The sequence below is a fragment of the Balaenoptera physalus genome (assembly GCF_965194825.1).
Source record: "Balaenoptera physalus genome assembly, chromosome: 6".
Taxonomy (NCBI): Eukaryota; Metazoa; Chordata; class Mammalia; order Artiodactyla; family Balaenopteridae; genus Balaenoptera; species Balaenoptera physalus.
In genome coordinates, this window is record NC_138885.1 from 72,204,627 (window position 1) to 72,228,209 (window position 23,583).

The 23,583-nt window shown below is 40.8% G+C and overlaps 1 protein-coding gene across 4 annotated transcripts in view; it reads right to left on the reverse strand.

Annotated features, from left to right (window-relative positions):
* Positions 1 to 23,583, reverse strand: part of SESTD1 (SEC14 and spectrin domain containing 1) — a 210,829-nt gene that overhangs the window by 128,486 nt on the left and 58,760 nt on the right. The window contains exons 1-2 of one of the 4 annotated variants that reach the window (XM_082466711.1): positions 8,354 to 8,648; positions 7,389 to 7,448 (exon numbers count right to left, since the gene is read on the reverse strand). The exons of 1 other annotated variant lie outside the window; for it this stretch is intronic. The gene's annotated coding sequence lies outside the window, so the exon portion shown is untranslated. Of the gene's footprint in view, positions 1 to 7,388; positions 7,449 to 7,936; positions 8,068 to 8,353; positions 8,649 to 23,583 lie in introns of those variants that run through there. 2 more of the 4 variants (XM_082466709.1, XM_082466710.1) reach the window with 2 other exon arrangements.

Consider the following 23,583-nt stretch of genomic DNA (forward strand, 5'->3'; position numbering starts at 1 on the left):
ACTGAGCTCTGCCCGCCAGAGCAACACCCAGCTCTACAACCACCAGTCCCTCCCATCAGGAAACTTGCACAAGCCTCTTAGATAGCCTCATCCACCAGGAAACTTGCACAAGCCTCTTAGATAGCCTCATCCACTAGAGGGCAGACAGCAGAAGCAAGAAGAACTACAATCCTGCAGCCTAAATCCTGCAGCCTGTGGAACAAAAACCACATTCACAGAAAGACAGACAAGATGAAAAGGCAGAGGGCTATGTACCAGATGAAGGAACAAGATAAAACCCCAGAAAAACAACTAAAGGAAGTGGAGATAAGCAACCTTCCAGAAAAAGAATTAAGAATAATGATAGTGAGATGATCCAGGACCTTGGAAAAAAGAATGGAGGCAAAGATCCAGAAGATGCAAGAAATGTTTAACAAAGACCTAGAAGAACTAAAGAACAAACAGAGATGCACAATACAATAACTGAAATGAAAAATACACTAGAAGGAATCAATAGCAGAATAACTGAGGCAGAAGAACGGAAAACTGACCTGGAAGACAGAATGGTGGAATTCACTGCTGCGGAACAGAATAAAGAAAAAAGAATGAAAAGAAATGAAGACAGCCTAAGAGACCTCTGGGACACCATAAAATGCAACATTCGCATTATGGGGTGCCAGAAGGAGAATAGAGAGAGAAAGGACCCAAGAAAATATTTGAAGAGATTATAGTAGAAAAATTCCCTAACATGGGAAAGGAAATAGCCACCCAAGTCCAGGAAGTGCAGAGAGTCCCATATAGGATAAACCCAAGGAGAAACATGCCGAGACACATAGTAATCAAATTGGCAAAAATTAAAGACAAAAAAAAATTACTGAAAGCAGCAAGGGAAAAACAACAAATAACATACAAGGGAACTCCCATAAGGTTAAGAGCTGATTTCTCAGCACAAACTCTACAAGCCAGAAGGGAGTGGCATGATATACTTAAAGTGATGAAAGGGAAGAACGTACAACCAAGATTACTCTACCTGCCAAGGATCTCATTCAGATTTGATGGAGAAATCAAAAGCTTTACAGACAAGCAAAAGCTAAGAGAATTCAGCACCACCAAAGCAGCACTACAACAAATGCTAAAGGAACTTCTCTAAGAGGGAAACACAAGAGAAGAAAAGGACCTACAAACACAAACCCAAAACAATTAAGAAAATGGTAATAGGAACATACATATCGATAATTACCTTAAACATGAATGGATTAAATGCTCCAACCAAAAGACACAGGCTCGCTGAATGGAGACCCATATAAAAACAATACCCATATATATGCTGTCTACAAGAGACCCACTTCAGACCTAGGGACACATACAAACTGAAAGTGAGGGGATGGAAAAAGATATTCCATGCAAATGGAAATCAAAAGAAAGCTGGAGTAGCAATACTCATATCAGATAAAATAGACTTTAAAAAAAAATGTTACAGGAGACAAGGAAGGACACTACATAATGATCAAGGGAGCAATCCAAGAAGAAGATATAACAATTATAAATATACATGCACCCAACATAGGAGCACCTCAATACATAAGGCAACTGCTAATAGCTAAAAAAGAGGAAATCAACAGTAACACAATAATAGTGGGGGCCTATAACACCTCACTTACACCAATGGACAGATCATCCAAACAGAAACTTAATAAGGAAACACAAGCTTTAAATGACACAATAGACCATATAGATTTAATTGATATTTATAGGACATTCCATCCAGAAACAGCAGATTACACTTTCTTCTCAAGTGCACATGGAACATTCTCCAGGATAGATCACATCTTGGGTCACAAATCAAGCCTCAGTAAATTTAAGAAAACTGAAATCATATCAAGCATCTTTTGTGACCACAACACTATGAGATTAGAAATCAATTACAGGAAAAAAACCGTAAAATACACAAACACATGGAGGCTAAATAATATGTTACTAAATAACCAAGAGATCACTGAAAAAATCAAAGAGGAAAGCAAAAACTACTTAGAAGCAAATGACAATGAAAACACAACGACCCAAAACCTATGGGATGCAGCAAAAGCAGTTCTAAGAGGGAAGTTTATAGCAATACAATCCTACCTTAAGAAACAACAAATATCTCAAATAAACAATCTAACCTTACACCTAAAGGAATTAGAAAAAGAAGAACAAACAAAACCCAAAGTTAGCAGAAGGAAAGAAATCATAAAGATCAGAGCAGAAATAAATGAAATAGAAACAAAGAAAACAATAGCAAAGATCAATAAAACTAAAAGCTGGTTCTTTGAGAAGATAAACAAAATTGATAAACCTTTAGCCAGACTCATCAAGAAAAAGAGGGAGAGGACTCTAATCAATAAAATCAGAAATGAAAAAGGAGAAGTTACAACAGACACCACAGAAATATAAAGCATCCTAAGAGACTACTACAAGCAACTTTATACCAATAAAATGGACAACCTGGAAGAAATGGACAAATTCTTACAAAGGTATAACCTTCCAAGACAGAACCAGGAAGAAATAAAAAATATGAACAGACCAATCACAAGTAATAAAATTGAAACTGTGATGAAAAATCTTCCAACAAACAAAAGTCCAGGACCAGATGGCTTCACAGGTGAATTCTATCAAACATTTAGAGAAGAGCTAACACCCATCCTTCTCAAACTCTTCCAAAACATTGCAGAGGAAGGAACACTCCCAAACTCATTCTATGAGGCCACCATCACCCTGATACCAAAACCAGACAAAGATACTACAAAAAAAGAAAATTACAGTCCAATATCACTGATGAATACAGATGCAAAAATCCTCAACAAAACACCAGCAAACAGAATCCAGCAACACATTAAAAGGATCATACACCATGATCAAGTGGGATTTATCCCAGGGATGCAAGGATTCTTCAGTATACACAGATCAATCAATGTGATACACCATATTAACAAACTGAAGAAGAAAAACCATCTGATCATTTCAATAGATGGAGAAAAAGCTTTTGACGAAATTCAACACCATTTATGATAAAAACTCTCCAGAAAATGGGCAGAGAGGGAACCTACCTCAACATAATAAAGGCCATATACGATACACCCACAGCAAACATCATTCTCAATGGTGAAAAACTGAAAACATTTCCTCTAAGATCAGGAACAATACAAGGATGTCCACTCTCACCACTAATATTCAACATACTTTCGGAAGTCCTAACCAGGGCAATCAGAGAAGAAAAATAAATAAAGGAATACAAATTGGAAAAAAAGAAGTAAAACTGTCAGTGTTTGCAGATGATGTGATACTATACACAGAGAATCCTAAGGATGTCACCAGAAAACTTCTAGAGCTAATCAATGAATTTGGTAAAGTTGCAGGATACAAAATTAATGTACAGAAATCTCTTGCATTCCTATACACTAATGATGAAAAATCTGAAAGAGAAATTAAGGAAACACTCCCATTCATCACTGCAACAAAAAGAATAAAATAACCTAGGAATAAACCTACCTAAGGAGACAGAAGACCTGTATGCAGAAAACTATAAGACACTGATGAAAGAAATTAAAGATGGTACAAACAGAGAGATATACCATGTTCTTGGATTAGAAGAATCAATATTGTGAAAATGACTCTACTACCCAAAGCAATCTACAGATTCAATGCAATCCCTACCAAATTACCAATGGCATTTTTTACAGAACTACAATGAAAAATCTTAAAACTTGTATGGAGGCACAAAAGACCCTGAATAGCCAAAGCAGTCTTGAAGGAAAAAAATGGATCTGGAGGAATCAGACTCCCTGACTTCAGATTATACTACAAAGCTACAGTAATCAAGACAATATGGTACTGGCACAAAAACAGAAATATACATCAATGGAACAGGATAGAAAGCCCAGAGATAAACACACGCACCTATGGTCAACTAATCTATGACAAAGGAGGCAAGAATATACAATGGAGAAAAGACAGTCTCTTCAATAAGTGGTGCTGGGAAAACTGGACAGCTACATGTAAAAGAATGAAATTAGAACACTCCCTAACACCATACACAAAAATAAACTCAAAATGGATTAGAGACCTAAATGTAAGACCAGACACTATAAAACTCTTAGAGGAAAACGTAGGAAGAACACTCTTTGACATAAATCAAAGCAAGATCTTTTTTGATCCACCTCTTAGAGTAATGGAAATAAAAACAAAAGTAAACAAATGGGACCTAATGAAACTTCAAAGCTTTTGCACAGCAAAGGAAACTACAAACATGATGAAAAGACAACCCTCAGAATGGGAGAAAATATTTGCAAATGAATCAATGGACAAAGGATTAATCTCCAAAATACATAAACAGCTTATGCAGCTCAAAATTAAAAAAACAACCCAATCCAAAAATGGGCAGAAGACCTAAATAGACATTTCTCCAAAGAAGACATACAGATGGCCAAGAGGCACATGAAGAGCTGCTCAACATCACTAATTATTAGAGAAATGCAAATCAAAACCACCATGAGGTATCATCTCACACCAGTTAGAATGGGCATCAGAAAATCTACAAACAACAAATGCTGGAGAGGGTGTGGAGAAAAGGGAACCCTCTTGCACTGTTGGTGGGAATGGAAATTGATACAGCCACTATGGAGAACAGTACGGAGGTTCCTTAAAAAGGTAAAAATAGAATGACCATATGACCCAGCAATCCCACTACTGGGCATATACACAGAGAAAACCATAATTCAGAAAGACACATGCACCCCAATGTTCACTGCAGCACTATTTATAATAGCCAGGTCATTAAAAAAAAAAGAAACTACTATAAATTAAACAGACATTTTTCCAAATAAGATATATAAATGGCCAATAAGAACATAAAGATGCTCAACATCATTAGCCATTAGGGAAATGCAAATGAAAACCGAAAGATACCACCTCACACCCACTAGAATGGCTATCTTCGAAAAGACAACTTTGACATGTGTTGGAGAAAACGCAACCCTCATACTTTGATGGTGGGAATGTAAAATGATGCAGCAGCTATGGAAAATAGTTTGGCAGTTCCTCAAACAGTTACAGTTACCTTGTGACCCAGCAATTCCACAGCTAATTATATACCCAAGAAAATCGAAAACACATGTCTACACAAAAACTTGTAAATGAGTGGTCATAGCATTATTACTCATACTAGCCAAAAAAGTGGAAACAACTGAAATGTCCATCAACTGATGAACTGATAAACAAAATATGGCATATCTATACAGTGGAATATTATTCAGCCATAAGAAGGAAGTATCTTGATACATGCATAACATGCATGAAACTTGGAAACATTACGCTCAGTGAAGACACAAAAGGCCACATATTGTGTGATTCCATTTATATGAAATGTCCAGAATAGGCAAATCCGAAGAGACAGAAAGTAGACTGGTGGCTGCCAAGTGCGGATGAAGGGGAACGGGAGTGGCAGCTAATGGGTACGAGGGTTTCCCCTCAGGATGTTCAAAACGTTCCTTGAATTAGTGATGAGGTTTGCACTACCTTGTGAATACACTAAAACTACTAAATTGTACATGTTAAAAAAGTGAATTCTACAGTATATGAGTTACATTTTAATAAAAGAAAACTATTCTAGAAATTTAAGTTTCTGCTACTTTATTTAATTTTGACCATGTTGGGTCTTCGTTGCTGCGCGTGGGCTTTCTCTAGTTGCGGCTAGCGGGAGCCGCTCTTCATTGCGGTGCGCGGGCTTCTCACTGCAGTAGCTTCTCTTGTTGCCGACCATTGGCTCCAGGCGCTTGTGCTCCAGTAGTTGTGGCATGCAAGCTCAGTAGTTGTGGCTTGCAGGCTCTAGAGCGCAGGCTCAGTAGTTTTGGCGCACGGGCTTAGTTGCTCCTCGGCATGTGGGATCTTCCCAGACCAGGGCTCGAACCTGTGTTCCCTGCATTGGCAGGCGGATTCTTTTTTTAAGAAATTCACGTTCTTTTATTTATTTATTTATTTATTTATGACTGTGTTGAGTCTTCGTTTCTGTGCGAGGGCTTTCTCTAGTTGCGGCAAGTGAGGACCACTCTTCATCGCGGTGCGCGGGCCTCTCACCATCGCGGCCTCTCTTGTTGCGGAGCACAGGCTCCAGACGCGCAGGCTCAGTAATTGTGGCTCACGGGCCCAGTTGCTCCGCGGCATGTGGGATCTTCCCAGACCAGGGCTCGAACCCGTGTTCCCTGCATTGGCAGGCAGACTCTCAACCACTGCGCCACCAGGGAAGCCCTGGCAGGCGGATTCTTAACCACTGCGCCACCAAGGAAGTCCCTCTGCTACTTTTTAATAGTTAATATCCTACTTTTTTCAGGAGGTTGTTCCTGCTGCTTGTAACAGCTATGAGAGCTCTTTGAAGTTAGATGTTACACAGATGAATGGTATTTTTAGTAAAGTGAAACTACTAATTATGCCAGAGAAACTTTCTGCAGATCAGATTAATTTGGTATTATTTTATTTCTTCAAAAGAAAAGTCCTTATTAATATCGTTTGTTTTTAGGGAGTAGAGAGAGGTTCAAGGAGTCTTTATACAGTACATTAAAAAAAAAAAAGGGCAAAATACAGTATTTTGTTTTTAAATTAGTGGACATTTAGTTTTCAGACATGCCTATCAATCAACTAAAACACAAGTAGATGGAACTTTGCAACCTCTACCTCTTTCCAGGTTCTGCATTCTGCTGTCAGATTCTGGGTCCATCACCAGCTCCTTCCAATTATTATTCACAGGAGTTAAAATGCTTGGTAAACTCTTTTAAGTGCAATCAATTCATTCCCTAATGCTGGGGAATTTACAGAGTAGGCCCAATTTTTAAGGTTAAATTTAGTCTAGATTGTTTGAATAAATATACAACAAAATGATGTCCTCGAATTTGGAATACAAAAACAATCTATAGAGTTGTGTAATGCTTTCTAAGTACTTTGGGAATTTTTTCCTGAATTTGGTCATGGGGTAAAGACAGTCACTAACTTTTGTCCACACAAAGTATTATGTATAAAAGCTTCCTGGTTCTAGAACAAAGAAGTACTTTATTGCTCAAAGCAGAAGGCAGATATTTTCCTTCCATTTAGTATTGTTATACTAAAATAGCATACCAATGAAACCAGCTAGGTAACAGCATGACCCAAGGTATGTAAACAAAGATAAATTGTTCTTTATTTTGTATTCTTCCTTGGGGGGAAGAAAAAGTTTCTCACATCTAAGCAAATAAGGTTCATCAAGCCACAGTAAAAACTACGGGTTACTATTTCCCAATATGGGGGTATTATGAGTGGTGATCTTAACTTGAGGGTCTGCCAACCTATGCTAGCATGCATGGTGCGTATACTTGGCACAGACAAAATGCGAAGAAAGAGGCGACCTGTCAAACAGCTGTATCGAGTTACTCCCTCAACAGCGCTTCCAACTTCTTGGGTGATGTCTGTGTAAGAGAGAAAGATGTCAAAGCACCAAGAAGAGAACCACGGCGGCAGTCGCAGCAGCAGCCAGGTCCAAACGGTGCATCCCAGGGTGAAATGCCACAGGAACCCTCAAGAGCCGGCCAGACTGCGGTTCCTTTCCAATATTAGTCTACCTCACATACAAAAATAAATACACAGCCAGATAACCCTGCCAACTCGCTCTCCCTTCCCGTTGAGACTCCTCCAAAGGCTGGAGGGATGTTAACAGCCCGCAGGCCCGGGAGAAGCCAAGCCCCACGCCCCGAGGGAGGCGTCCAGGAGCCTCGGTGCAGCCCGGGGGCCTCGGGCGGGCGTCCCCCACCCGCCGGCCAGGGCTGGTCACCGGCCACACAAAGGAGCGAGCCGCGGGCGCTGGACACGGGGGCTCGCCCGGGAGCCGGGCGCCACATCTGGTCCCCGCACGCCGGGTGGACAAGACCCGCCGGAAAATAAGGATTAACGCCCGTACCTGTTGCACTATTCGGGTCCCTTTCACCCAGAAATGAACAAGGGCGCTCAGGAGGGGAGACGCGCGGGCCGCCCGGGCTTTGCGGGCCGCGACCGCACCCGGCAGGCGGCGCGGAGGCAGGAGCCGCCCGCGGGGCTCCCACCTCTGGCGCTTTGTCTGCGGTGGCGGCGGGGGCTGCGGCGGGGGCTGCGGCGGGGGCTGCGGCGGGGGCTGCGGCGGGGGCTGCGGCGGGGGCTGCGGCGGGGGCTGCGGCGGGGCGGGGGCGCCCCTCCCTCAGACGCGCGGCCCGCGCTGGGGAAGAAAGCCGGGCCCGCCGCCGCCGCCGCCGCCTCCGCCCGCCCGCGCTCCCTGCCCGGCCGCTGGGCCTGCGCGCTCCTTCCGCCCGGGCCGCCCGGGCCGCGCGGCGGCCACACTCACCTGGCTGGCGCTGGCGCTGGCGGCCCGCCGTTCCGGGGCGGTGGGGAGGACGCGGGGACGCGAGCAAGGCGCGAGCGGAGGCTGAGGGCGAGACGGGAGGAAGGCAGACTGAGGGCGGAGCGGGCCCGGGCGGCGGTGGCGGCGGCAGCGGCTCCAGTCACTCGCGGCAAATCGCGTCCCGGCCCCTCTGTGCGTCAGGCAAGGGGCGGCGGCGCGGGAGGCCCGGCGACCTCCCGTCACCCTCGGCCCGACTCGCGTCCGCGCTGCCCCGCGCGCGCCCGGGTAGCGGCGGCGCAGCGACACCGCCCGCCCTGGAGGGGGCGGGGCTGGGAGTCCCACGGAGGCTGGGGATTGGGGGCTGGGCGAGGAGGGGGCTTCCGACGCCACCAGGCGGACCCCGATCTCCTCACCACCCGCCGAGCTTCCAGCTCCCAAGCCCACAGGCAGCGTGGGGTTATGGAAGGAGAACTGGGCCTAGAGTCGGGAAGCCTGGACTTAAGGACACCCCCTCCCCTTGACGCCTTGCCTGTCATTTGTTTTCTCTGTCCTCATACTGAAATATGTATGTTCGAGTATATAGTCTCCAAGATTTTCAAAATTCTAACGTTGTCATCCTGGGTTTGTTGGGATTCCTTTACCCCCAAGTACCCACTGCCAGGAGATGCCAGGAGATGGATCTCCCACACAGAGATGTGTGATGTGTCTGAAGGATGAGGCAACTGCAGGGGAATGGGTTGTAGTGAGGAAGAGCTGGATTCAGGGCATTTGTTTTCCTTTGGGGATCTTTCCATTGGATAGTCCAAAATTTATCCACAAATGGCCCTCTGATAATGGCTACTTCCCCATCTTCACCAACACTAGTTATTTTTCTCCAAATGTAGTGACTTCAGAGTCCTTGTTCTTCCAATTTTCTTGCGCAAATCATTTTTATGTCATTTCCTGAATTCAGTTCAAAAGAGTCATCAGCTAATACACACAGGCTCAGGGCAGCATGTGTTCCCAGTCTCAGGCCTTATTACTCACTGTGCCACTCAGTTCAGTATCACCTAATTTCTTTAGGGAAAAAAATTTACCATTCCAACAACTAGGCAACTAAGTTTCTCTCTGCTAAAGTTCTCTGACGAAAATCCCAAGGATTAATATTTCCTCTTATTTCTATGACTGATAATGTCTCCACTACATCAGCCTCTGCCACCATTTAGGTCAAGCCTTGCTAATTTCACTTCTGCTTGTGTTCCAAAGGATTGCTAGGAATGCCCCAAAAACACAGAGCCTCCCTCTTCAAAGGCTTTCCACCTGGATAATCAGTTTCAAGCAATTACCGTGATATCCAAGGACATTTATGTCTGATCCACAGATCTTCACCTCCAGCTTTAATTCCCACCACATCTCACACACAGGCTCTGTCTCTGGGCCTTTGTATATTTTCCTCCATCTGAAATTCATCCCTCATTTAACCGGGTGAACTTCCAGTCTCCTTCAAGATAATAAAGATAATGCATCTTTTCCTCCGTGGAATCTTCCCTGACATCCTGTCCTTTTTCCACCCTCACATCCTCACCCCACACACTTACACTGAATTATTCATTCTTTTCTGCTTTCATGGAAACTTTGATCTATTCTCTATGATAAACCTTAGCACTTTCTTTTTTCCCATTGCTTTTGCTTGGTGGTCTTTTCTTACTAGACTGTGAGTTCCTTAAAAGGATGGAGATTTTTGTCTAGTTCATTTCTGGCTCTCAGACATAGCACAGTACTCAGCACTATGAAGGTTTTCTTTAAATATTTGTTCAAGTACTGATGTCACTATTCATTCCAACAAATAGATGTTGAACATCTACTCAACAAGAGGGAAATACAGTGCAATCCACAGTCCCTGCCTTTCTTACTTAACCTTCCACAGTATTGTGTTCTTCCTTCCTTTACCATGTGGCATTCTCTGTTTATCATTTTAAACCCTCTCCTATTACCACTCGCATTCTTGGCTTGTTTTAATAAAGCAAGTTCATGCCAAAGAATCTATTATAGTAATTCACCAAATATCCCTGCCCTTCCTCTTTCCATACCCTCTTGTTCCACAACAGTGTGGACCCAGTTATTAGATAAGGGGCAACTGTTGCAACAGAAAACACATTAGACTATGAATGCAGAGAACAAAGTTTGGGTGCTGTATTTTCCAATAACTACTAAATGAACACAGCTCAATCACTTAAATTCACTAAGCCTCCCCTCTGGAGTTCCTTTGGCTCTATGATTAGGCTTCATTTCTAGTACTTTGTTAATAAGGTAAACATATCCTTCTTTATATATGTATAAATTGAAGGGACAACCAGATCCTTGCAAAGTAGCTGTCCAGCATACGCTTGAACTCTTGAGCGATAGGGAACCACTCACTACCTCACAACAGTATTCATCTTTGAACAGCCCTGCTAGTCCCTACTTTGAACTGAAACGTGTCTTTTTGTAGATTTGGTAGGTAACGATGGTATTAGTAGAAATCACCACTGGAACTGAACTCCGAAGTGGTGTGGTCAGATCGTAGCTCTGTAACTTCTAGCTGTATGACTTTGGACAAGCACAAAACAGCTCCAAGTTATGAGTTTGCTCAACTCTAAAAGGGGGAAATAATAACACCTTAAATCATTATCATTAGTATGAATACAATTGTATTAAAGTACCCAGTGAATCTGAATCTGGTACTCAGATGTATTGAATACAGAACAGCCCAATTCCCCTTCCATACACAGCCTTTAAACATATGAAGTCAGCAACCAGAGCATGTGCCTTCTCACACCAGCTTCCATACACAAGCCCCATTCATCTCCTCCATACACTTTCATCTAAACATACCCTAGTGCCTCTTACAATGTGGCATCTAGAACTGAGTCCAGTATTCCAGGTATACAGAGAAGAGAGAAATAGTTTTCTACATTCTTATGATGTTTCAAAATTCAGCTTGATATCACATTCATATTTTTCTACCACCCTACACTGTTCATAAAACAAACAAAAACCCTCGAATCTTTCTTAGGACTTTAACACATACACACCTGTAAAACCATATCTCCTCCAATCTGTATTTGTGCAATTTGTTTTTGGAGACTGAGTGTGGATCTTTGCATGTATTCGTCTTAAATATCACTTTGGAAGTTATGTACCAGAATCCCCTGCCAAATAGAAATCAATGTGAAATAAGAATAACATTTGAAAGACATTCAGGACTCGGGGGTGGGGAGAATCACAAAAGCACTTTAAGCAACTCCTTCTTAAATTCCTAAATTCTCCCCTACAACTTCCCTTAGGCTTTTTATTAAATGCCGTATTTAAATGTCATCTGAAGTTATATAACGTCTCACATTCATTTCATTTTATTTTTATAGTAAGTTAATATTTTATGTGCATATGTTTCCCAAACATCCTTCTCTGGAACTTCTGAAGAACTCACTGAGATAAGGCAGACCTGCACTGTTAATGCAGTCTTACTGAAGCTCAGCAGGGTCAGGGAACTTGCTGAACACTCACTCTGCACCAAAATAGGCTTCTTCGGGAAAATGCCCCACCCACACGCCCTGCTGAAGGGGTGGCCCCAGGCAGTACTCTTTTGTGCCTCTGTGGACTGCTCCTGGGAGGGCATCTGACCTGTTAAACAGCCAATTCACACCCATTCAAAAATGACCTGGGAAAAAAACTCAATCCAAAAAAGCTGGTCCAGGGACTTCCCTGGTGGTCCAGTGGTCGAGACTCCGTGCTTCCAATGCAGGGGGCGAGGGTTCGATCCCTGGTCTGGGAACTAAGATCCCACATGCCACGTGGTGGGCCCCCACCCAAAAAAAAAAGAAGAAGAAAAAAGGGTTGGTCCAATCAGACAATCAACTGGGGAAGCTGGACCCAAAGGGAGGCACAGATGGTGGCCATGGGTGAGAAGGGCTCTGACACATCACCAGTGAGCAGAAGATAATGTCAGCCAATGACTAAGCAGAACACATCCATTCACTCATCTGCTCAACAAATATTTATTAAGAATTTCCTGTTTTAGGTTCTGGGAATGCAGTATGGACAAAATACACAAAAATTCTGCACGGACCTTGCATTCTGGTAAATGTGACAGGCAATAAACAATAAATAAGTAAATCAAATATTGTATTAGAAGGTGGTAAGTGTTGGATAAACATTATGCAGGGCCGGGAACTAGGAAGTGCCAGGGGCTGGGGTACAACTTTCAATCACAGGAATAGGGAAAGCCTCACTGAGAAGCTGACATTTGAGCTAAGGCTTGAAGGAGGTGAGGCACTGAACCTATAGTAAAGAATCTTGAGGGAATCAACTGGTAGTGTGCTGATCAGGAAGCAGACACCAAGAGAAGAGGCAACCCAGAGAGCAGGGCATTCAAAATCTAGCTGGGATCTTTTTAAAAACAAAGCGTTCCCAGCACTTCCCCAGGTGTACTAAACCTGAGCCTTTGCAGATGGGACCTCAAAATCTGTATTTTTAAAACACTCCTCAGGTGATTGGGATGCTCCAGCAGGATGAGAAGTCCTACTGATACGCTGGGTTCTGAATATCCTTCAAATTCTGTGTTCCAAAAAGCCCAATTCAATTGGCATTCCTCTCCTCCTAGGAAGCTTTGTTGTTCAACTTTCCTGTTATTCCTAGGAAGGAAGCCGGATATCATGGCTGAGATTTCAGTTTTTCTGAGTTACATATATATTCTTTACAAACCAAACAAACAAGAACAAACCCCAACACCCTCTTCCCTGAGGTCACATGTTTGGGTTTCTATATTTTGCAACCAAAATTGCCTAACAAACCACAGTCACAAAGCTGTGAGATGGTGCCAAACCTGCAGCACTGAGCTAGTATTCATTCTGCAACTCTTGCCTTTGGGAGTATTTAGCACTTCAAAATCAATATTTGCAAAATTGTCAAGGTGCTGTATTTTTAAATCTAAAGATATATAGCATTTATTTTAATAATGTACGCTTAATACGTTAGTGAATTTTTAAGAAAAATCTTTAATAATTTTATTTAAAAATTACTTTGAGTACTTATTTTATTAATTTTTGACATTTTAATTCCAAGCTCAAAACTTCTTTCACTGAGGAAGTTAAAAAGATCTGGTATTTTTTAAAAATGCAGGGCTTCCCTGGTGGCGCAGTGGTTGAGAATCTGCCTGCCAATGCAGGGGACACGGGTTCGAGCCCTGGTCTGGGAAGATCCCACATGCCGCGGAGCAACTAGGCCCGTGAGCCACAACTACTGAGCCTGTGTGTCTGGAGCCTGTGCTCCGCAACAAGAGAGGCCGCGATAGTGAGAGGCCCGCGCACCGCGATGAAGAGTGGTTCCCACTTGCCGCAACAAGAGAAAGCCCTCGCACAGAAACGAAGACCCAATGCAGCCATAAATAAATAAATAAATAAATAAATAATTTTAAAAAAAAAATGTACTTTTATGGTTCTGAAATTGTATAAATAACTCTTTTAAGGGCAGGGTTTTGTTTTGTTTGCTTTGTTTTGTTTTGCCACCTATTAGTTCATCATCTAGGCCAATGTATTTGGAGTCCTTTAGACAACAGAACTTTTTCCAAGGCCAACATAGTTTGCATTCATTTGTATCAGGTGGGGTTTTTTTCCCCCAATGACACTTTCACACAATGTTTTTAGTAAACAGGCCAAAGGAAAGAGTAAAAAGCAGTGTTTGATTTTTTAATAAAATCAGCAAAATCTTTTTCTAACAGAACTGACTGCTTTTTCTACTAGTGGAATCTTAGGGTTTTAAAGCTGGAAGACACCCACCTATTCCAACATCCTCATTTTCCTGTGACCTGGAAAAATTAAGCAACATACCCAACACTAGACTTAGTTAACAAAACATCTAGTGTCCAGGCCTCCTGACTACTAGTTGCTATAAGCTCAAAGTTTATGAATACTTGCAGTATCATCTGTATGTGTGTAAATAGATGTGGTGCATAATTTAGGCATAATACAAGTTTTTCTCTTGAACATCAATAGTGCTTTAAAAGTATTCTGAATGATAGAAAATGAAATAAAATTTCAGACTAAGGAAAAGTCCCTAATTTCAGCAACCAACTTACTGTCACTCTTAATTAATATAAGCTTTGTAATAGAGATTAACAAAGGAGGTCAAGTTAAAGGCAAATTGTTCAGGCAAATTGTTTTACATGCTTCTGGCAATATACAATACATTACCTAATAGAGTACAGTAAACTGGCTATGCCAGTTTTTATAGTTCTGTCCAATAAATTTTCTTCCAATAAGTACCACTAAATGTCAATACAATATGTGCTCCAATAAGTGTTCCTGAGTCAGAACTCTTTGGTTACAAGTACCAAAGCCAATCTGAACTGGATTGGGGTGGAGGCGTGATGGATTTTCTGGAACAACACTGAGGTAGCTCCAGAGCACTGATGGAAGAACGGCATTTCTGAGAACCTCAGGGACCAGAACCAGAGACCAAAGCAAAGTCCGCATCTTTCTCAGCCCCTTCTCTCAAACCTGTTTCTTTTTGACTTGTCTTCAGTCTGTACAAGAGCAAACTAGTCTGTTTTAGGCTCCAAGGAGAAGAGCCCCAGGTTGCACTGGGTGTGCGTCCTCCATCGGATGCATAGTTCATGTAGAAAAGTATCAGGGGTGGCTAATACTTTGGGTCATATGAATGTTCAAGCACTGTGAACAGTAGAACAAGCTCCTGGGGGATGGAGGACTGGGTGTCATCACAGGCAGCTCCCATCATGGGAGGAAGTCTCCTCCAAATACATGGGTATTTGTTCTTTTTTTTTAAATCCTGTGTTCTCCTCCAAAGGACACAGGGGCATTACCAGCAAAAGGGGAGAGAGGAGAACCAGGCTGACAGAAACAGTAGATAGTCACTGCGGGATGTATACATCTCTAAATCTTGCACTGGAAAGACAATTTTCGTGAAATATTTTATTACCCACCCAAATATTAAAATTATAATGTTAATTTCTTCCAGTCTCATCATTGGATATTAAAAATGTACATTCAAGTACCGTATTTTCTGGTTTGTTGATGTGCCTTTAAAACCCTAGCCTAGAAAAACTCTTCGATTTATTCATGATTAGGATAGAAAAATACAATTTTGCTTAATCAGAATATTTTTACTTATTATGTGCATTATAGGTCTAAAAAAATTAGATCTAAAAATAGTTTATTCAAAGCTGAAGAGGTAAAAGCACTTGATTGTCAAGTTTAATCTGCATAGTGAAAGAATCAGGTCTCATTTAAAAGGTATTATTAGTTAAGTGATGGAGAAAGTTCTTTCGTTTCTGTTACATGGTATTTCAACATGGGGCTAGGTCCCAGTTATTAGTAAGACAGAAAAGAATGTTAAAAACAAGCTTGGTCCAAGTCATAAGGTTTACTTTTGTTTTTCCAATGTGTTCCAGTCATCGGCCTGATTACAAAAGTCAACATTTACCTCAGTGATCAAGCAATGTGTTTTGCTCTAGACTCTCAAAATCTGAGGCCAGAGACTAAAGTGTTCCGTCCTAACTTCAGTTCTTCCATGCTCAGAAATGGCTCTCTTGTCTGGGTGTTTGGTTTTTTGCTTTTAGTTCGTTTTTTTTTAAAATCCTGTGTTCTTGAACAAAATAGGGACAAACCACATTTGAAAATAACCTCCAACCATTGTCCAGGCTCCTTTCACTCCGTCACTCTCTCCAGCTGCTCTGGAGAGGTGGTAAAACTTGGCTGTGACTTTAGCAGCTGAATGGCAGCTTGGGAGAAGGCCCATTGCATAAAGTTGGAGTAGGCACTAGCGACACAAAAAGCAAAGGACCGATTTGCTTATGGGATAAAGTGGAAAATGGAAAGAACTGCCTTTTGCATCAGTCCAACTTTTCCTCTCCCTCTGAATAAAACATTATTATGTAACAAAGGGCCTTTAAACAATTTTTTTAAATTGGCAATTTGACAAACACAGATTGTGTCATCCTGGGTTAGAGCCACTTCTTAGGGTGTGGAGTTACTTGATTCTGGCACTGTGGATCAGCACTCAAAACATGTTATACAAGCTAGGTTCATGCCTCATGAATATTATCTTAGATTTAGGGGACGAAAGGAATAAAAAGCGTGTTTCCCTTTGGGGACTTGAAGAAAGGGAGCCACAGGGTCCTAGTTGACCATTTTATTCTGAAACCTAACTTTTTGCATAAAAAAGTAGGCAAAGAAGCCAATAAATGTATCTTATCATCGTTCCTAAGATGAAAACACTTATAGTTTAGACTTTTTCATTGTAAAGTATGGCAGCAAATTCGGGACGAGAGCTGTTGCTGGCGCTCAGCTTACCCTCCTGAGAAACGATCCTGCATGTCCTGTCTGCACAGAAATTATGCTTAGATGCTTCCATGGTCATTTTAATGTCATACAAGCAACTTTTAAGCATTTTAGTTGGAAAAAAGGTGGAAGTGAACAGAAACATGGGAAAAGACATTCCATGATTTATTTTTTCATGCAGCCAAAAATGTAGTGCCAGCCTTGCTCTCTTGCCAGAGAGCTGGAGACAAGGTTGAGGACGTTATGAGTTTGCTCTCAGTCTCACTGGGAGGCAGGAACCCAAACAAACCCTCAGTGCAATGTGACACATACTAATCATTAAATTCTACACAAAAATGTTGTGGAGACCCAGAGAAGAGTCACTGCCAAGGTGTCTAGTGAAGGCTTCATGGAGGCTTTGATGCTTGAACTGTGTCTAGAAGAAAGAGTGGGCAGTGTCTAGGCTGGAAAAAGGGAGAAAAAGCAGAAGAAACAATATACACAGTGGCTAAGAGGCACTAAAGAACATGCTACTTGAAGGAGAATTTTGAATATTCTTACTGTGGCTACATGAGCAGAGAGAGGGTCATTTCAGGGAAGATCAAAATGAGAAGTACCGGGCTTCCCTGGTGGCGCAGTGGTTGAGAATCTGCCTGCTAATGCAGGGAGCGCGGGTTCGGGCCCTGGTCTGGGAGGATCCCACATGCCGCGGAGCGGCTGGGCCCGTGAGCCACAATTACTGAGCCTGCGTGTCTGGAGCCTGTGCTCCGCAACAGGAGAGGCCGCGATAGTGAGAGGCCCGCGCGCAGCGATGAGGAGTGACCCCCACTTGCCGCAACTAGTGAAAGCCCTCGCACAGAAACGAAGACCCAACATAGCCATAAATTAAAAATAAATAAATAAATAAAAATTTAAAAAAAAAAATAAAAAAATAAAAAATAAAAAAAAAAGTTTAAAAAAAAAAAAAAAAAAAAAGAGAAGTACCTGTGGGCCAGGGGTAGAAAATTCAACGGATTGCAGAGGCCAGGCAGGTAACGAAAATGATCGAAGCTGAGCAGGTCTAGGTGCAAATGCATTCACTATGAGTGAACGGCTCACCAGAGAACGAAAAACCTCTAAAAATATTGCGCCAAATTATACTTACCTCCCCAAATATGAGAGATTGCATCTTTCCCCATACCCTTGCCAAGAATGGGCATTTACAGCAATATTTATCAAGTGCCTTCTATTGTGAGGGACGGTATTTAGGAACTGAGGATACAGCAGTGAATAAAATAAAATTCTTATCCTCATGGCACTTATACTCTAGTGAGAGGCAGACAGACAAAATAAAGAAGTAAAATGTGTAGCTGTTAGATAAATGCTGTGGAGAAAAGTAAAGGAAGGACGACAGAGAGAGAATGGGAGATAGGTTGGACTTTAGATAGAGTAACCAGGAAGGCGTCACAAAGAAGGTAGCCATTGAACAAAGACTACAGAAGGTATAAGAGGAAACTCTGCAGAAGTCTGTGGGAAAAGCGTTTCAAGCAGAGGAAACAACAAATCAAAGCCCCTGAGGGGAAGCCGTACCTGCCAGGGCAGGGAGGTGGAAGGGAATAGAGCGAGAGGGAAAGAGATTGTGTTGGGTCTTTTAGAGAATTGATTGAGGCTTTTCCTCTGAGCCACTTGAAAAAGCTTTGAATGGTTTTGAGCAGAGGGATGATAGCCAGGGCTTGTACTTTTAAAGACTCATTCTGGCTGCTGAGTGTAGAACTGAACGCCTTGCGGGGAAGGGTATAAGCCCAGAGACCAGCTGAGAGGTGAGAGCTGCTACTCCAGGCAGATGTGATCGTGGCCTGTCCCAGTGCGGGGGAAGCAGGTGGTAGGCAGTGGCTAGATTCTGATTATAAGTTAAAAATAGGGCCCCAGGATTCCATGACTGATTAGATGTGGGGGGTCAGGAAAAAAAAGAATCCAGGTATAACTCATGGGTTTGGGGCCTGAGCAATTAGAACAATAATATTCTATATACTAGGGGGAAATCGTGGGGAAGAGCAGTTTGGCTTGAGGGGGATGGAAAGGGAGGAGGGCTTAATAATTTGGTTTTGGAAATGTTAACTTTGAGATATGTATCAGATAATAAGCATAAATTTAGAATAAAGCAGCTGGAAATATGAGTCTGGAGTTAAAGGGAGAGTTCTGGGCTAGGAATATACATTTGGAACTTTTTGGTATATCAGCATAAAGATAATGTCACAGCTATGAGACTTGGTGAGATTAACAAGAGAGCAAGTATAGAGAAGAGGTCTAAAGACTCAACTGTCAGTTCTGGAGATCTAGTATTTAGAGACTGGGAAGATGAGGAGGAATCTACAAAAGAGACTTAAAGGGAAAAACCAATGAGGTTGGAAAAAAACCAGGAGCATGTATTGTCAGAAATCAAGTAAGGAAATATTTCAAAAAGAGGGGAATAATCAACTCGGTCTAATACTACTAACAGGGTGGTGTATTAGTCGGGGTTCCCAGAGAAACAGAACCAATAGGTAGGATGTTTGTATGTGTTTTAAGGAATTGGATTATACAATTACAGAGGCTGGCAAGTCCGAAATTTACAGAGTGAGCTGGTAGCCTGGAGACCCAAGCAGGATTGATTGTGCAGTTCAAGTCCCAGGGCCTTCTGCTGTGGAATTCCTCTTGTTGGGGGAAAGTTAGTCTTTTGTTCTATTCAGGACTTCAGCTGAATGGATGAGGCCCACCCATATTACGGAGGGCAATCTGCTTTACTCAAAGTCCACCGATTTAAATGTAAATCTCCTCCCAAAACACTTTCACCAAAACATCCAGAAAAATGTTTGACCAAATATCTGGGTACGATGGCCCAGCCAAGTTGACCCCTAAAATTAACTGTCACGGCAACAAAGATGAGGCTGAGGAAAGGCAGTTGTATTTAGCAACATACAGGCTATTGGCAACCTTAGGAAGAACAGGTTTGACAGAATGATGGGAGAAAGCTTGATCGGAAGGGGTTTACAAGAAAACAGGAGGAGGAATGTCATGCGCTTCTGGGTTCACAGGACATGGGGGAAAGAAAACACAGCAGTGTTAAACCACCAGGGCAAACCGACCTGATGCTGGTTGCCAGCACCCAGAGAAGCAGCCTAGGCACAAGACAGGGAACGAAGGGAGGTCAGCTCTCTCCTGAGGCTGGAGACCTGCAAAGGGGCTACAGTGGTCCCAGGTCACTAGCGTGGCATGCGGCTCCACACAGAAGAGGATTGTGGGAGAAACACACCTTTAGTTTAAGTCTTTGAGTATCCCACAGATTAATACTGTATCAACTAAATGAGAGTTCATAATCAATAGGCAAAATACTCAAATATTCAAGTTACCAAACAAAAAATATTTTAAAAAACTATGAAATGTTGAAAAAATTTAAAAATTATATAAAAGATGAGTAATCAGTAAGAGGCTCGCCTATAAAACCAGGCAAATTTGAAAAGAAACCAAACAAAGCTTTTAATAATAAAAAATAGAACGCTACTCAATACTCTGAATGACCTACATAGGAGAAGAATCTAAAAAAGAGTGGATACATATATATGTATAACTGATTCACTTTTCTGTACAGCAGAAACTAACACAACATTGTAAATCAACTCTACTCCAATAAAAATTTAAAAAATAAAAAATAGAACTGTTAAAATAAAAATCTCGATTAGTTAAAATACATATTAGGCATAATAGAATAAAACTATTGGTAAATTAAAGGCAGATCTGAAGAAATTATACAGAAGATAAGCAGATGGAAAAGATGAAAGGTTAACATGGGAATTCCCTGGAGGTCCAGTGGTTAGGACTCTGTGCTTTCACTGCCTGGGTTTGATCCCTGGTCAGTGAACTAAGATCCCACAAGCCCTTCAGTGTGGCCAAAAAATAATAAGGTTAACAGATATGGAAATAATCATATGAGATTACTAGGAAAAGAGAAAGAGAAAGCCTGTTTGTTTCACATGCCTAGCACCAAGTAGGCAAGCAGAAGATAAATAAAACCCACAGGATTCACATACACTGACCCTGAGCCTGACTGGTGCCATGAAATTTTAGATTGATTTGATTAGTATTTCCGCCTTTGGGGGAGGCTGGGAAAGGGGTTGGGAAAATGGCAGAACCAACAGAAGCTCCTTATCCAAGTTACCAATAATAAACGTGATGCATAAACAGTGGAACCACTTAACAATATTCATATTTTAAGATCAGACTAATCTTGCCATGTGACATTAGAATTTTCTTTTGGGTGTGGTTTCTTCTTTGCCTACAAACATACTTAAATTTCGATTTATTTATAAAAACCAAAATTCAAAGAATTCTTTTAAGCTGTTATCTTTTCTTTCCCCTTCCATTTAGTAATCAATTTCTTGGGGGAGAAAAAAATCATCTAGACTTGAAATGATTATTTGTTCACTATTCATTCACTACTTGCTGCCTCTCAGTTAATCAACTGAAACAGTTCTTTCAAAGTTAACAATGACTGCTTATCATATTCAATGAATTTTCTTTCTCTTTCCCTCTTTGTAGTACTTGATACTGTTAACCACTCATTCCTTCTTTTTTTAATCTACATTTACTAAGTTTTGCTAGTCTCTAAATTAGGCCCTGGAAATAAAAATATAAGAGAGTTCTCTGACATCAAGTGGTTTACAGTTTACTTATCAAAGAAGACATATGCACTACAAAATGAAATAAGGCACTAAAAGAAAAAGTGGAACCACAATGAGGGGGTGATCACTTCTACCTGGGGTGGTAGAGGGTGTGGTCCAGGATTTTACTTTCCTCCTCAGTTGAGTTTTTGAAAGATAATGTGTGTTGATCATGTGAATAGGTGCAGACTCAGGCATCACTAGAGGCAGAGGAAACGTGAGCAAAGGTACAGAGGCATAAAGCATCCAGAGTGTTGAGAGTACTGTAAACAGCTCAGTAAGTGTGGGACAGAAGACCCAAGATGAGCATTAAGGGCAGAATGAAAGGCAATGCAAAATCACAGTCTTTTTACTCATTCAAGGGACTTTGGACTGTATCCTATCAGTACTCTACAAAGTGCTGAAAGGATACTTCTTCTTTTTTCTTCTCTTTACTATGTTTATAATTTAGAAATAACAACCTTGAAGGAAGAAAGAGGCTTAATTGGAATGCTCTAAATCTGGAGGAAGGAGACATTGACAACATTGACACACTGATGAACATTAAGATTGACTTCTGTTTTGCCATCAGATATAAATGTTGTGATACATTAGCATTTTATCACTCTGATTACTTCCTTGGTAGAAATTCCTGGAAGTAGAAATCACAGTATCAAATTTATTAACAGTTATAAAATCTCTTGATACATATTGACAAACTGCTTTCCAAATATACTGTCTCAATTTATGTTCCCATTAGCACTGAGAATTGTGTTAATTTTTTAAAAAATTTTCTAAGTGTATAGGCAGAGATTTCTTCTTCATTTAATTTGCACTTCCTGAATTACAAGTTAATACATTTACTGGAAATTTGTATTTTCTTGTTTTGGGAATTGTCCCTTCATGTTCTTTGATCATTTTTCTATTAGAATGTTGTTCTTTCTGGATTTATGTTAAGTATATTGATCTTTTCTAATGTCACTTTTTTTGCAAATATGGATATGCAAAGTTTTACAACTATTTTATAGCTAAATATATTGATCTTTTCCTTTGGAAAACTTGATTTCCTTCTCAAACACTTTTCTTTCAATGTCTGTGACTATTTTATCCTGTTTCCTATTTCTTAGTCCATTTTGCTATAGTGTCTAGCTGATACTTCTTGAGGGAAGGAGGCTTCAAATAGAGATATTTGTCATGGTCTTTGGCCTTTTTATGTCAATGTCCTTACACTCAGAGATCTAACCTATTTCAAATGTTTCACTGGTTTTAAATATTGACCCTCTTAATCTAAAAATATTTTTTTCTGAGTAATATATGTACACAGTATCAAATTCAAAAGTATGAAATAATATACAGTGAAAAATAAGTCTCTTTTTCTCCCTGACCCCCACCCATCCAATTTCTCTCCTAGGAGGCAATCACGATTATAGTCTCTTCAGAGCCTTCTAAGAATAGTCTATGCATTTACAAATATATGAGTTTGTGTATGTACGTGTATATGTATATTTATAATATATATAATTATGTGTATATATATAATTTTCCCCATATACATATTAGCATGCCATGTACCCTGTTCTACACATTACTTTTTGCACTTAATAGATTTTGGAGATCTTTTACGAACAGTACACGAGACAGCATTGTATTTCATTATTTAAATATAATTTTTATAAACCAGTCTTCTAATGCTAAACATTTAGTCTGCTTCAAGTCTACTACAATCTATTAGAAACATCATTTTGTACTTATAGGATAAGTGCTTAGGACTAGAATTGCTAGGAATATGTGCATTTGTTGTTTTGACTGATTAGTGTGAAAATGCCTTTTATTGAGGTTATACCAATTTACAGTCCCTCCAGCAATGCTTGGTAACTGTGTTATAAAAATTTTTGGGTTTTGCCAGTCTGATAAGTGAAATATAGCATCTAATGTAGTATATAATTGGGTGAGGATTGGTGTCTTTTTTATACATTTAAGAGCAATCTGTATTTCCTTTTTAGTAAACTGTTTTTTCATATCCTTTACCCCACATACTACTGTTTTGTATTGAACAGTTGGTCTTTTTTCTTATAAATTTATAGGAATTGGCTTCTAATATATGTTGTATATATTATTTCTCAAATTTTAGTTTATGTAAGATAGTTTTGTTTCCTATAAAATTTCTGATTATGTAAACAAATTCACCAATTATTTCTTTATGGCTTCTGTGTTTTGTGTTATACTTGTAAAGCCCTTCTCGTGCTGGTATTACTTAAAACAAAATTTTCCTGGCTATTCTTGC